Source organism: Sceloporus occidentalis, unplaced genomic scaffold (assembly GCF_023333645.1).
Source record: "Sceloporus occidentalis isolate IW3139 unplaced genomic scaffold, rSceOcc1.0.p SCAF_18, whole genome shotgun sequence".
Taxonomy (NCBI): Eukaryota; Metazoa; Chordata; class Lepidosauria; order Squamata; family Phrynosomatidae; genus Sceloporus; species Sceloporus occidentalis.
Genome location: NW_028316998.1, coordinates 4,644,653 through 4,660,783, shown reverse-complemented (window position 1 = coordinate 4,660,783; position 16,131 = coordinate 4,644,653).

The window sequence follows — 16,131 nt, the reverse complement described above, 5'->3', positions numbered from 1 at the left end:
TAATAAATGATTAATTGTTGATACCTATAGTCTAAGGAGTAAAAAGAAGTTGAAAAATATTATTAGTCACCACTTGTAGTTTGGTACAAGAGGCTTAGGTCTGGGTGGCCATTTTTCAGCCCCAAAAAAGACAACGTGGAGCTTGAAGTTAAGCATATAAGACACTTTACAAAAAAAGCAGGACATATAAAGCATTAAAAACACACACACACACATATATATACACACATATATTTTAAATAAATATAACGAGATATTTGAAGGTCCAGTCATAATCTACACGTTTAAGAGACACACAGTAAATACAAAATACCCAAAAAGGTATGTGCTCCTTTAAATACATTTCCTCTCAATGTATTTATTGCCAGTAATAAATATATCACAAGTAACATAGTAATGTAGGTTGGAAAAAGACACAAGTTCAAACTTGATGTAATTGAATAACATTCTTTGCATAGATAGCAATGGAACAAAAATTAAATAAAAACAGTGATATATTTTATCTGTCCATTATACTTTTGCTTTTATCTACAGTCTATGCCATGATTGCTTTTCAATTACTTGGGACAGCTTTATATTATTGAATTCTATGCAGCCAACTAAAAACTACTGCAAACTACTACTACCGTATTAGCTGTAATACAATATTTATACAGTATACATATGTATTAGACTTGTGCATTCGGATTTGTACGAATTGCAAATTTACCAAACTTTAGTTAATTTCACGATTCGCACGAAACCCCCAAAATGAGGCCAGACTCCCCACGAATCAGACAAAAATGAAACAAAAAGGTCGGACTTTGCATCCGAAATTTGTGTGTAGATATTGACTCGCACTCTCTCAAACAATACTCTATCACACTCGTTCATTCTCTCCCTCATGCTCTCTGAATGTTTCCCTACATTCTCTGCTGACTACTTCCGCTTTTTGTTGTGCATCTTCTTCATCTTTTATCTTCTCCATTCTCTTCTCTATTCTTTCTTCAATCTTTAATCCGCTATCTTCTTTCCTTGTCCGCATCTCCGTGGACATAACCCGAAACAGGAGGGCAAAATAACGATGTTTGTGGTGACGTCTTCTCCTCCGATTGGAGGATCCAGGAGAGGAAGTCACCTCAATCTCTGCCATATTGCCCTCAGTTGGCACTTTCAATGACGTGTTCTTCCCACTGAGATGCAGATGAAGAAAGAAGATACCAGATTAAGGATTGGAGATAGAAGAAAGAAGATGAAGAATATGCAGAAGAAGATACAGAAGTGGAAGTGGTTGGCAGAAGGCGGAAGTGGTCGGCAGGGAAGTAGGGAAACACTTAGAGAGTGTGAACAAAAATAAAAGTGAATGTGGGCACCGGACAAGAATTTTTTTTTCTAAATTAAAAATGCCACTGAATCTTCAGCCGAACTGAATGAGAAAGGGCCAAAAACAAACCCAAAAAATTGTCAGAAATGTTTTGGCCCATTTGCACATGTCTAATGTGTATGTGTTAATGGGCATGGTGGGGAAAAAGTTATGGAAAACCCCACCACTGAGAATTAGATAATAGTAAACATTATTAAACATGCATCTACATAGACTATGCATGCCAGTAGACTTGCTTTCCTCACAGGATTCTTGTAGTGCTAACACCACTGCAATGGATTCAGAGTAGGCATATGCAAACAAGGCTAAAAACAATCACTTTTTTCCTCTTTATTTCCCTCTATACCCTTTTAATACATGGATTGATTTGTATAGCAAATGCCTGCCATACTACAGCCTTCGAGCAGACATTTTGCTCTAAAACTGTATCCATATAAATCCATCCAATACATGATCAATAGCAATGAACTGAAGCTCTAAAAGACAATGTCCTGACTGTAAAAAGTGTCTTGTCAAGGATTTGTCAGATTTATGATCTCATTAAGCCGTGGTGATAGAAGATCTATGTCCTCTAATATGATTTCGGAGTGTCAAATGTGTTTTCCCCACGTTTAATTTTTTGAAGGATTTAATACCATAGAATGAATAATTATAGCTGAACTATTAAGTTAAGGGTTCATTTGTTGATTCCTAGTTAGGCTTTTATGACAGTGGTATTTAAAAATGTGATGTGTATAGGTCGATATATATATATGTTTGTATGTTTTTTAATTTGAGAACAACATTTGCTGCCCAGTGCCCACATTCACTCTCGCTCACTCTGATTCTCGTTTATTCTCTCTCATGCTTGCTAAATATTTCCCTACCTTCTCTGCTGACCACTTCCACTTTTTTCCCACCAGTTCTGCTTCCATCTGTCTCCTATATCTTATCTTCTCTCTTCTCTTCCATCTTCAATCTGTTATCTTCTATCTTCCTCTGCATCTACGTGGACACAACCCAGCAGTAACGTCCTCCAAAATGACAGCACTTTCAGTGACGTCCTTTCACCGATCTCCCAGTTGTAAGTTGAACTCTAGGCTCTGAATTAGGCATCAGTTAAGGCTCACTGACTCACTGGCAGGTACAGTAACAATCCTGATCTGTTTTGCCTGTTACAGACAAAAGCTGTAGCCTAAGGACTTTAAGCAAACACATCTCTGAAGACAATCTGCTCCTGGGTTGGTGATCATTGGGTGGGCTATGGTTTTAAGTATATATGTTTATATTATTCAATGTGTTGCTGTGAACTATAACTCTCAGGAAGAATCTTTACTTTCTGTGAACACAGTTATTGTATGTATCTGTTCCCCTTTCATACAGTAAAATAGGCTCAATTGGTTTGCCACCTATTGTATATTTGCTAATGTTACTGCATTAGATCACTGTGTTGAAGTAATGCTAAATCAATTATGTCCCAATCTCCCTCACTCACTGTGGAGGCTCAGGAATCCTATCAGCACCAAGAAGCAAAAGGGATTACATAATACCTAATACTGTATAATACCTTTTACATTTGTTAATATTAGTCAAAGCATAATTGTTTGATTTTAAAAATCGAAAGATAAAGATTTTTGATTGATATTCACTGAAATTGTCTTGTAATCAGTTTCTAAAAAAACAAGATATGCTCAACAATTCATTTAGTAAGTATCTTTTTATTTACCAATTGGATTTGTGAAACAGGCAGGGATTGATACCCAACATACTTAAAAGTTTATTTTGTAAGGGAAAAAAGATTATAAAATCAAAGCACAAAACAATAAAGCAGTTAAATGTTAAATTACATCAATAACTTAATTTTACTTTATTGTAAAATCACATAAAACTATGTGCATTTCCTATATATATATATATATATATATATATATATGAATCAGTGTCTAAACTTAATTGTATGAGAAAACTAACATTTCACTTAAGTAAAAAATTACTTAGAACAATTGGCCTACATTCCTAAATATATTCTGTATCTGGTGCAGGATTGTAAAGTAGTGTTATTTATTTGATTATTTTAGGTTAAACATACTTTCATTCTTTATTTATGAAACTTGCAAGACTTTTTCTTGAATAAGTTGTATTAAAATGTATAAGAGTAGAAATAATAAATAATAAGTATAACCAAACTTCGTTTCGTTTTATAAAGAGAAGGGATATTTATTCATGTAATCTATTTTAGTACAGGCGAGAATATGGCAATTGTCATTCAAAATAATTTAGACTTAATGTAGAGCGAATTCCAGACACTTCTTCCATCCCCCAATTTTTAAAGGGTTTAATGGATTTATAGTAAGTTCTGCAGTCACCACTTCTGAAAAAGACTAAAAGTCATATTTTGATGTATCAGAACATATCAAAAAGAAATGATGCGAATTGTAAGAAAGTATTTTATTTAAAAAAGCAATACACAGGCATGCCAAAAAGAGGTTTGCATGTCACAAATGAAATGTCATACACTATTAAAAAGTATAAAGTACATCTGTTTACAGGCTTTTATTACAGAAATGAAGAAAAATATATTGGTGAAAACAGTGGAAATAATAAATTACAAACCCTTTGGCAATACTTTTGCAAGTTACAAATTTAATACATTTCTTGCAATAGAAGATATTTTGATCTATTGTCACTTCTCATTGAGGACACCATAACCACAATAACCATCCCCTTAAGCTCACAAACTAGGTGTATGTAATCAATAAAATGAAGAGGCACTGGATTTATGTGCACTTGAGTTCCTATTAAGAATACCTTTTTTGGCACATGCACTGTTACTTTTGTGTTATGAGAAAAATACCTCAAAGGCTCATGTGTTTTACTCAAAATAGGGAAGACCAGAGAGGAATTTCAAGATAGGAGAAAAGTATTGGTGTCACTCATGCAATAGCTAGTATGTGCACATATTTGATGCTATATGGTGGGGAAAATAAATTAGTTTTCATAGCTTGGTTATAAAATGTGTGTATGTATTTCAGGTATCTTAAAATATCTATAACTTTAACTATAATGCCTAAGATACCTGTATGTATAAGTTATTTACATAAAGGTTTTTTATATTAGTGGATTGCTGATATTCTTTAGATATACTATTTTATTTATTATGTACATCTTTACTATAATTGTTATAGAACCACTAGTAATACTACATACAAACTTCAAATATATAGCAGACATTTATTACAAGAGAACAAGCCTTAGACCACATGCTTATACAGTCCAAGGTAAGATTTGTTAATAATAGTAGACACATTTTAGCTCTGTTTGATTATTAAGCATGTTACATTAGTTATGTTGCCTATAGTTTGTTTATAGTGATTAGTGTTCAAGTATTACAGATAAGTTCAGTAATGTTATGTGTATATGTGTGAGTGAATGAGAGTGTGTAAGTGAGAGTGAAAGAACCAACAACATTTAAACAAAAATGTGTGGCTCTTTGCTTTATTCTTTCATTGGTTATCCTTCCTCATTTTCAGGGATTTGTATGAACTGAAAAATATGCAAATTTTGTTTAAATAGCAATATGTACAAATTCGAATGCACAAGCCTATTAGGGTGTAATAAACAAGAGGGAAAATATTTAGACCATGCTGCTTTACAAACTTGACTAGAGTGTCAACTCACAATAATTTCTTCTTTGTGTATTGATGCAAATTAGTATAAAAATCTTTGATCCAAACCTTGACATCTACACACACTATTCACATACCTATGTGCACAAAGTTACAACTACAGCAAAAAATTTATAAAAATAAATATAATGAATATACAATTGCTTCTATGTGTAAGGACTGGGCCAGGAGCTTTTAAGCAGGGAGCTTTATTAGCAGGGAGTAACAGGATAACAAGCCAAAGGTCAAAAGACTGGAGGTCAAGCCAGTTCAATAGGGTAATGAGCTGTGAACAAGGAGTTAGTAAGTGCACACAGACAGGTACCACAATGCACACTAAAGTAAGTGAGCTTACTGTATTAGCCTAGTACCTAACACAAACTTCATATAACATCAACACAAAACATTTACGTATAAATAAACTCAACACAACCTAATACAGTACAAGAATCTAAACCACCCTTGCCAGTTCCCCTACTACTTTGGCTTTGATTAGCAACAGTACCCATCTTGTCCATTAACTCTGACAGTTCCATTCAGCGGCTTTCAGTGTCAATGGAAAAGGGCAGCTGCTCTTCATTGCTTGATGCCAGGCGAACCCCCTGCCGGACTTTTAAATCCTGGAGCGATCGTACGGATTCCCATATTAACCCCTGTAATACTACAAAAGACTTACGATATGCTAGAGGCAGTGACTTGTATGGAACCAGGGAGATTAGCTAGGAGATATTTAAGGATTTTGTCTTAACTAATTGGCTAGCCTAGTATATATACAAATACGAAAAGAAAGAACCAAAGATTGTGCGTCTTCGTCTATGTTTTTCCCGCCACCATATTTGTTTGTTATTTGGTTTCAACAACAAAAACGCAACATTTGTGTTTGTTTTCCTATTCTCTTGAATACGAATGCACAAGTCTCATAAGAATGTTGTTTTCCTTACTGCCTATCAAGCCTGAGTCAATCGTCCTAGTTAGTAATTACGGATCATGCCCTAAATGGAATAAAAAGCAGTGAAATCATAAAGTCACCCAACGCATGTTTTACTAAGATTTCGCTCAGCTTCATCAGGGGTATAGTAAGACAAAGTAAAAAAGACGGCTCCTGGCGCCAGATTTAAGTGAGCATGTGTTTTATCCTATTTGCTCCTCAGGGGGGATGATCTGTGCCCTCATGGACCAATAATATCCACAAATCGTCTATCCCATGTCAGTATTATATAAAATGTCTTATTGGTTAATAGTAGGAGATTGTCCATGACCTTTTAGACATGTAAATAAACCATCGAATTAAGAAACTTGTTTGGAGACCTTATGCTGTGACTACTTTAAACAAATCATGATACATTGTATTAGAACGGCATGATCAAAGTGATGTAGCAGAGTCCTTCGTTGACTTTGATAAAGAGAGACGGCGCCAGGAGGTTCAATCGAATGCATTTCTCTAAAAGAGTATGTGATGATGTGGCGACCAGAGATGTTTACATGTGTGTGATTTCTCATATAGAGACTTACCCGAATGTTGTCATAAAGGCTAATTAAAAAGAGAATTCTTATCCTTACAGCATGATTTAAAAGGTAAGTGAATTAATACAAGGGGACTTGATGTCATCATATTTATTCATTATTCCAAAAAAGTTCATTACACTCAAAATTAAATTTTAATTACTTATTACTCCATTTCCATTAAAGAAATATAAGGTAAGAGCAAAATAAAATAAATGTTTCTGGTTTTATTATTCCCATAGCAAGAACCCTGCATCTCACATCCTATTAGTATAACTGCTAGTGGTTTCAATGACCCCCAATAGTTAACTATTAGCATCCAAGCCACCAGAAGAGAGACAGGAATTCCATGGACCACAGAACCCCTTGGTGGCAAGACCAGCAGGTGCATGGTCAGATATCCTCAAGGTTGATGGTTGAAGTCTACTGGTTCGTGACATGAAAAAGGGAAATAAACAAACACACAGTAATAATATGTAAATGCTTTTAGGTTGCAAAACACCCTTAATAAAGTAGAGGTTAATATACGTTTATTCTTTCAAAAAAATCATAAAACTTTATACAAATCACTGAACTTTACATGGTTGTCCATTGAATGTTTACATAATACAGAAAAACATATGGCGTTTTGTTTCTGCAACATTTGTTTGTATTCACTCTCTCTCACTCGCAATGTCTCCCTACCTTCTCTGCTGACTGCTTCTATGTCCTTGTCTCCTTTTCTGCAGCTCTGCTTCTTTTGTAGCCTCTTCTTGTTCATCTTTCTTCAAGAATAATGCCGAGCAATTCATGGGAAAAAAGAAGCGTTTCTGCACCTCTCTTTCTTTGTGAATCTGTCTGCAATTTTCTGGCTTCTTGGAGTCATCCGCAAAATAGTGGAGCAACTGTGTGCACCAAAGGGACAGCCGCTTCCCTGTTCATCCAATAGGGGTAGAGGGTATGCTTGGAGGTTCCGCCCTTTTGTAAAAGTACCTGGAAAATAGACATGACAGCGGGAGAAGCAGATGATGAAAGAAGACAGAAGAAAAAGAGAGAAAAAGCACATGGGCGTAGGAATCCCTAAAAATCTGGGGGGGGACAGCATTTTCCCCCATCAGATACCCACTTTCTCACACTATCTACCCCCTCTCACACTTTCTTACTATCTACCCCCCTCCCTACCCTCCCTTCTCACTAGCTACCCTCTCCCTACCCTCCCTTCTCACTAGCTACCCTCTCCCTACCACCCCCTTCACACTAGCTACCCTCTCCCTACCCCCCCTTCTCACTAGCTACCCTCTCCCTACCCCCCCTTCTCACTAGCTACCCTCTCCCTACCCCCCCTTCTCACTGTCTACCCCAGGGGTGTCCAAGTTTTTTCTGCAGTGGGCCACTTCATCAGAATTGTATACGTGCGCGGGCCGCACTCATTTTTCACTGTGAGAAAATATGGCCTTTAATAAAATATGCAGATTAAAATAAAGTAAATGACACAAAATGTTTACTTTTCCTCTCACTGATTTCTGGGCCTAGAAAGTTTTGTGACTACAAATTCAGGACTCAGGATAATTAAAAATGAAGTAGTTCTATTTATTCTAGGGATGCACCAAAATGAAAATTCTAGACCAAAACATTCACGGTTCACTTAGCCAAAACCGAAAATGACCCCCCACCTTTAAAAATAATAATAAAAACTCACATTTTTAATAAAAGTAGGTAACACACCACAATTGGACAAAAAAAATTAGCAATATGACTTGGCCAGTACATGCTGGTAGACGGTGGCTGTAAGTGATGTGCAGACCCCATACTGCTGGCAGCATCAATACACAAGGGGGCAGCTAGCTATGTTTCAGCATGTACTGGCTGACTTGGCATGATAGGAGTGTGATTGCTAACATCAATCACAGTCCAATCATGCCTAGGTTCCAGCACTTACACATCCATTCTATCACACACACACTCATTCATTCATATACTCATTCATTCACAGATTCATTCCCTCAATCATGCATACTCATTCAAACACCCTCCCCACCCCCTTACCTGCACTGCAGCTCCTCGATGCCGCTCACAGTCTTCAGCAGAGGGCGCAGCCTCCCTCTGCTTTCTCTGGTACTGCACAGAGGATGTGATGTAATGTCACATTAACTCTGCTGGGTTCCGGTTCCTCTGTGCAGTACAGAAGACCCTCCCACAGGTAAGTAGCAGTCTCGAGGTGCGGACCGCGTAAGATCGGTTGCCCTGGCTGCCGATCTTACGCGGGCGGCACCTTGAGGTCTCGTGGGCCGCATTTGCGGCGTTTCTATTGGGGGGGATTTCTTAATTATCGGTCCCCCCCCCGCATGAGTTACTGGGGTGAATATGTCCCCCCCGGTTCCTACGCCCATGAAAAAGCAGAACAATATTTCACATTACATTTTATAAATGCCTATACTTGTTTGTAAACAAGTATATGGCCCAACAGATTTGGTAACCTCCCCCCAAAAATATATAGTTACATAAAATCCTAAATTTATTGTTGGTCATCTCGATTAGCATTATCTTTAATTGCTGGCTTAAGTTTTATTAAGGGGGGCCTAGATTAGTATTCAGAGCACAGTAGCTACCAGAACGCTTGACATCTCATCTACCTTCACGTAACTGTCCTTCCCTTGTTTATGCAACTTATGTAAGAACATAGTCTACCATTATATAGAGTACCTTGTTTGCTTACAGTTGTTATCAATTCCTCTCTAAGTTGTGTTTCATTTTTACTTCATTCCATCTAGTTTACAAACCTTCACTGTGGGAACATACAAGAAACAGTTTGAAATAGGCCTGCTTCCTGAAAAGCTCTGAGATTATTTATTATTTGCAGAGGAAAGTGATTATAAATATACTCAGAATAATTTAAAACATTTAATATCAATTATAGAAAATATCTGATTATATTTAATTGTGCTGTTTGCAACTTATACATCCACATACACATATACTATATCAAAATACATACACAACTAAAATACACTTTGTATGCTACATTTTTTTTCTTATTGTACATTAACTGCAAATTGTACCTTAGAGCCAGACAATGTATTATTGACTTTAACATCCTACACTATTTTTTACCTATGGAGGTCTCTGGATCATTATTTACTGAATCAATTTGGTCTTGGAAAGGGTCTGTAAGTCTATTAACTAGAATGAACAAGAAACTGAAATATTGTTTCTGCTCTTTAATGAAGGACTATATTTTAGAAAATCTTAAACTCAAAGGGTCATTTGTTCAGAAATATAATGTATCAGGATAATATTATTCCCAGAAGTGTTCCAATTTTTATGAATCTTCTATTGTAGCTTACATTCTTTTGAGACAATAAAAAAAAATGTTTGTTAATGCCAAACTTAATTTCTCACTTAAAAGGACAAAATCCAGGAAATACAACATGATGCTCTTTGATATTAATTTGTGCTTTTGCTAATGACATCAGACATGACATCATAAATACACAATGAGATGTAAAAAAGTTACATCATCACAATTTAAGTTTGGCATTAACAAAGATTTTCTAAATTTCCTTTGGTTTTTCCAAAATATATTAATAGACTCAAATTAGGAGTCAGGGACAAGCTTTCTCACATAGGTTGTCAGAGCAGCAGCAGCAGCTCTGACAGCTTATGTGAGGAATTTGGCAGTAAGAGAAGGCAGCTTTCAATAAAAGGTATTTTGTATTAAATTTTGGTAAATTCTGCAATTCATACCTACCCGTGCCAAAAACAAGGCCAGACCCTCCACAAATCAGATGAAAATGGTGAAGAAAGCTCCAAATTTTTATCTGAAATTTGTGGGTCCACATTCACTTACACTCCCACTCACTCTTATTCTTGTTCACTCCCTCTCTCACGCTCTATAAATGTTTCCCTACCTTCACTGCTGACAACTTCTGCAGTCCATTTCTGCTTCCACATCTTCTTTTGCATCTCCTTCATCTTCAATCTTCTCCCTTCTCTTTATTCTATCTTCAACTTTCAATCTTTAATCCATTATCTTCTTTCTTGTCCGCTATGTTGCCCTGATTTGGCGCTTTCTTTGACATTCTCTTCCCTGATTGGCGGGTCAGGGTCACCATTTTGGTAAAAATTGGCAGGTTATGTCCGCGAAGATGCAGACAAACAAAGAAGATACCAGATTAAAGATTGAAAATTGAAGAGAAGATGAAGAAGATGCAGAAGATGTGAAAGTGGTAGGGAGAGAAGGTAGGGAAACATTTAGAGAGCATGGGAGAGGGAGCGAAAGATAATGAGAGTGTCAGAGAGTGGATAAGACTGAATATGGGCACCAAGCAACAAATTTTATTCCCAAATAAAAAATGCCCCTGAATTTTCGGCTGAACCAAATTGGCCAAAAACAAACCAAAAAATGTGTCCGAGTCTTTTTGGCCCATTTGCGCATGTCTAATGTGTAGCAAACACTGGAATAAAATGCCTATTTCCTAACTTTAAATGTAAATGTTTCTGGATCTACAGTTTGGATTTACTATTGGCAATCTGCTCATAAGGTTTTTCTCATACAGCCATATGAAAAATACACTGAACGCTCATCCATGCTTTTTGCACAGCCACCACGATCAGCCTTTGCAGATACCCCTCTGTTAAAACCTACTTGCCATTTCCTGCAACTGTATCTCTTGTCTGTCTATGTCAGAGGTGGTCTTGATGTCAGGTAGGAACTGTAAATACGGCAAGGATCTCTACAATGTTGGTACAATATAAAGCCAATCCCTTTATTTTTATGGAATACCTCCACATTTAGGAATTGTATATGATCTGTACCATAATTCATTGTGAGGCATACCCATACCTCAAACTCATTTTACAGCATTGACTGTCATACTGGTACATATACATATAGATATTGGCCTATGTGGATGCCAGTGCTGCCCCTATTATGGTGCACATTTAAAGTGAATATTAGCACACACTCAATATGTGGACTATTAGAGTTAGGAGAGTCAGGTTTCCCTGGTGGTCTCCAATCCCTCTGCATGAGGGATGCAAATATTGATGGTCACAAATAGCCAGCTGGTCTCAATATGTTGTATGCCTTTTGATACAATTCAAAAAGCCCAGGGTATCACACACATGGGTAGGAAGGGAGTTGCATGTGCTTTTTAAATGGAAATCAAGCCACTAAAATACTACCTGGGTGGGGGGGTGCTTAGTTCTTGTGCAATTTAGGTAGTGTATATAAGAATGGAAATACGGGGTATTTCGCTATTTAAAACTTAAATTTACTCTCATCTCTGGTTGGATCCAGAGATAATGTTTGCAATGTCATATTTTAATCTTTTGAAAAATTATGTTTAAAAGTACTGTGTTCCAAAAAATTCAGCCTGTTTCAGAACACTTTGAACAAAGGACTTCAATGACACATTTGTCGTATAAGGAGCAAAGTGAACGAATTATACTATTTCAATTTAAGAGAGGAAAATGATAGAGAAAAAAGTCATACAAGAAGAGCATAAGAGATATAGGGAGATTCAATCAATCACATAACTCTTGGAATAACCACATATTTTAATTTATTGTTTAGTATATTATTGCTGATCAGGAACTCAGAGTGCATCTGAGTGGTATAGTATCACTTCAACTTCCCTATATCATATTCAATTTTCCCTGTGCTTAGTTGGTTGGGATTGCGGGAAAAGTAGTTTGTTTGCTTGCTAGGTCAAAACCTTTTGAGGTGCCAACCCTGAGGAGTTTGATGACAATTTGTTTGGAGGTCTTGACCAGGAAGCAGCATGCTAAGAATTTTGGATTTTTGCTTGCTATTTAATGATTATATGATTAAATTCATTATACACTATAGATTTTTTTTATCCAGCCTAATTAACACATAGTTAAAATCACATTAGTATTCAGAGTAATTCCCAAATTCAGTGTTTGCTATAGCACTCTTCACATTCATCTATTTTACTATACATTTCACTGTTATTAATCGTTTTAACTGCCTATGCTGATGATACTTCCTCAAAAAAACACGAACCTTTTACATACATTGAAGTCTGGAGTTGTCCAGTCCTGTTTTGCACTGTATTGTCATTTAGACCTACCAACATATCCAGAATTGAGGATATTCCCATTTATGCACTGGTTTGCTGTTTTACTAGTGCACATGGAAGCTTGATCGATTGGATGGATCTGTGCTGTTAGAAGGAGTTATTAAAAACTTGAGATGTTTATAGGCTTTGAGGAGTGGAGCTGGAAATAATTGATGCACAGTTTGTAAATATTAATTTAGTCTTGTTATCATGTATGCAACACAAATTCTTAGAATGCATTTAAGTTATGTTTGACTAATGTTAATCTGATCAATTCAGGCATGTCGCTAAAGGGGGTCTACTGGGGCTGAAGCACTGAATCAAAACTGCATAGCCCTGAATGGCATCGCAAACCTGTAAATTTGCAATTCATGAAAATCCGAATGCACAAGTCTACAAACAATAACAAACTGGCACAAAAAGAGAAGAGGGACCTGCTCTTTGTGAGCTTACAATCTAGTCTTTGGTTGAGGGGGAAGTGAAACAGTGGGAGAGGACCGCTTGGATCGGGATAAGTCAGTCAGAATGATTTGGAGAGGTTGTTGGTCATTTAGATGACTTGATTAGGGTGCTGGGTTTTCAGAGAGCTTTTGAAAGCCACATACAAGGGAGAAAGTCTAAAGGAACGAGGAATGGAATTCTAGAGAAGAGGTACAGCATGGGTGAAATCCTGAATGCAGGAATAGCAAGAGATAATGATGGTAGAAGACAGATGCAGATCATTCGAAGAACAAAAAAGGGGGTTAAGACTGTATTTGGATAAGAGAGAGTAGAAATATGGGAGGGGGTACAGAGTTGTTAAGGGCTCTGAAGGTCAGGGTCAGAAGTTTGAATTTGATTCTGGAGCATATGGGAAGCCAATGCAGTGATAGTGGAGCAGCAAATGAGTAACAGTGACAGAAAGATTATTCTGGCAGCAGTGTTGAGGACAGATTGGAGTAGTAAAAGGCAGGAGAGGGGGAGATCAGTTAGTGGGGAGTTGCAATAATCCAGACGGGACGCCTCAAGGGAGTGAACTAGTATTTTAACTGTTTCTCGTGTAATGAATGACCAAATTTGGGAGATGTTTTTCAGGTGTAGGCAGCAGGATTTGGTGAGGGACTGGATATGATGCATGAAAGATGGAGTCACGTATAACACCAAGGCAGCAAACTTGGTCAGTTGGTTGAGTGGTGGAGATGTCAACAGTGATAGAGATGTCAGGAGTTGTGGACGGAGAGGGTGGCAGGATAAGTATTAGCTCAGTCTTTGCAATATTGAGCTTCAGGTAATGCAATGCCATCCATGATGCAATTCCAGAAAGACAGCTGGTGAAGCAAGTTAGAAGAGAGAGGGTAAAAGGTCGGGAGAGGAGATATAGATAAGAGTGTCATCTGTATAGTATTGGAAACCAAAGGAAGATGTGAGGTGTTCAAGTGAAGATGTATATATGGAGAAGATTAAAGGCATAATAATTGAGCCATGAGCAACACCAAAAAAGGAGGAGGAGGAGTGAGTTCCAGTGAAGGAGACACTTAAGGTACGGTCCAGGAGGTAGGAGTTGAACCAGGAAAGGGTTGTCTCACAGATGCCATGGGACTGAAGGGGGAGATGGTCAACTGTGTTAAAGGCTGCAGCGAGGACCAAGAGTATAAAGAGTTAGAAGTGGTCTTTAGTTTCAGCTTTGAGGAGGACTTTAGAAATTTTAGCGAGTGTGGTCTTGATGGAATGCTGTGGACAGAAACCAGATTGTAGAGATCAAGCAGAGACTTAGTGATAACTTAGTTGGTTAAGATCTAATAGTTCCAGCGGTTTGGATGCCAAGGAGAGAAGGGAAACTAGATGGGGATTTGGGATCAAGGGAATGTTTCTTTAGGATGAGAGGGGTGATAGCATGTTTAAATGGAGACAGGAATACAATGTTGGAATGAGAGAAGTTAAAGAGATTAGTTAGGCTTGGGGTAAGGACATCAGTAAGGGAGGATAGCAGATGTGAGGGTACAGGGTCGAGGGCATACTTCAAAAGACAAAATGGAGAGAGAGAGAGTTGGAGGCAGACACTGAAGTGAGAATTCTATCACGGACTCCCTCCCTGTCTCCAGGTCTAGGTGTGTGGCTAAAGTGTAGACCACTGTAAGAGAAAGCAGCAGGAGAGGTAGTGTAAGATGATTTTAACCATTTTTTAAGTGAGTGCAAGGAGACTGATGTGGTTTTAGATGAAAAGGTCTCGGACATCAGTGAGTTTGCTGCACACAGAGAGTGCATTCCAGAGGGCACAGGAGAAGGGGGCTGCTGGGGTTGCAGTGGATTGGTTTGAGATTGCAGGGACTGTTGTTATTTTTTGTTAGTATGGAAGGTGCGGGGCAGTGGCAGGTTGGAATAGCGGGTCCAGGGTTGGATTCAACGTCCCCTGAGCACAGAAGGAGAAGGATACACATAACAGATGGACAGAGGCGCATCTAGGGTATGGCACCTATGGCTCCTGCCATAGGCGCCATTTGAAGGAGGCGCCAGTGATCGGCTTTCAAACGCCGTCTTTTTTTTTTTTGGATGCGGAGGAGAGAGAGGGGCGCCGAGCGAGGCCTCTAAATCTGTCCCAGTGCCGGCGCCGGCATTTCATGCTGAGCGCCGAAATATGACGTCATATTTCGGCGCTCAGCAGTGAAGCAGCGGGCACCAGCGAGCGGCTTTTAAACGCTGTCTTTTTTTTGATGCGGAGGAGAGAGAGGGGCGCCTAGCAACCGCTCGTTGCCCCTCGTTCTCCCCGCAGCAAAAAAAAAAAAGACAGTGTTTAAAAGCCGCTCGCTGGTGCCCGCTGCTTCACTGCTGAGCGCCGAAATACGACGTCATATTACGGCGCTCAGCAGTGAAGCAGCAGGCAGTGCAGTAAGACAGAAGCCTCATACTCCCGTCGCTGGACCTCAAGGTGAGAGAACTACAAAGGGGGAGAGGGGTTAGACAGTGATAAGGGAGGGAGAGGGGTTAGAAACTGATAAGGGAGGGAGAGAGGTTAGAAAGTGATAAGGGAGGGAGAGGGGTTAGAAAGTGATAAGGGAAGGAGAGGGGTTAGAAAGTGATGAGAAGGAGAGGGGGTAGATATAAGTAAAGAGTGTGAATTAATGTGTGGATGCATTGAGTGCATGAGGGAGAGCATGAGTTAATATGTGAATGTATTGTCTGAATGAGGGAGAGCATGAGTTAATATGTGGATGAATTGTCTGAATGAGGGAGAGCATGAGTTAATATGTGGATGAATTGTCTGAATGAGGGAGAGCATGAGTTAATATGGGGATGAGTTGTCTGAATGAGGGAGAGCATGAGTTAATATGTGAATGTATTGTCTGAATGAGGGAGAGCATGAGTTAATATGTGGATGAATTGTCTGAATGAGGGAGAGCATGAGTTAATATGGGGATGAGTTGTCTGAATGAGGGAGAGCATGAGTTAATATGTGGATGAATTGTCTGAATGAGTGAGAGCATGAGTTGTCTGAATGAGGGAGAGCATGAGTTAATGTGTGGATGAATTGTCTGAGGGAGAGCATGAGTTGTCTGAATGAGGGAGAGCATGAGTTAATGTG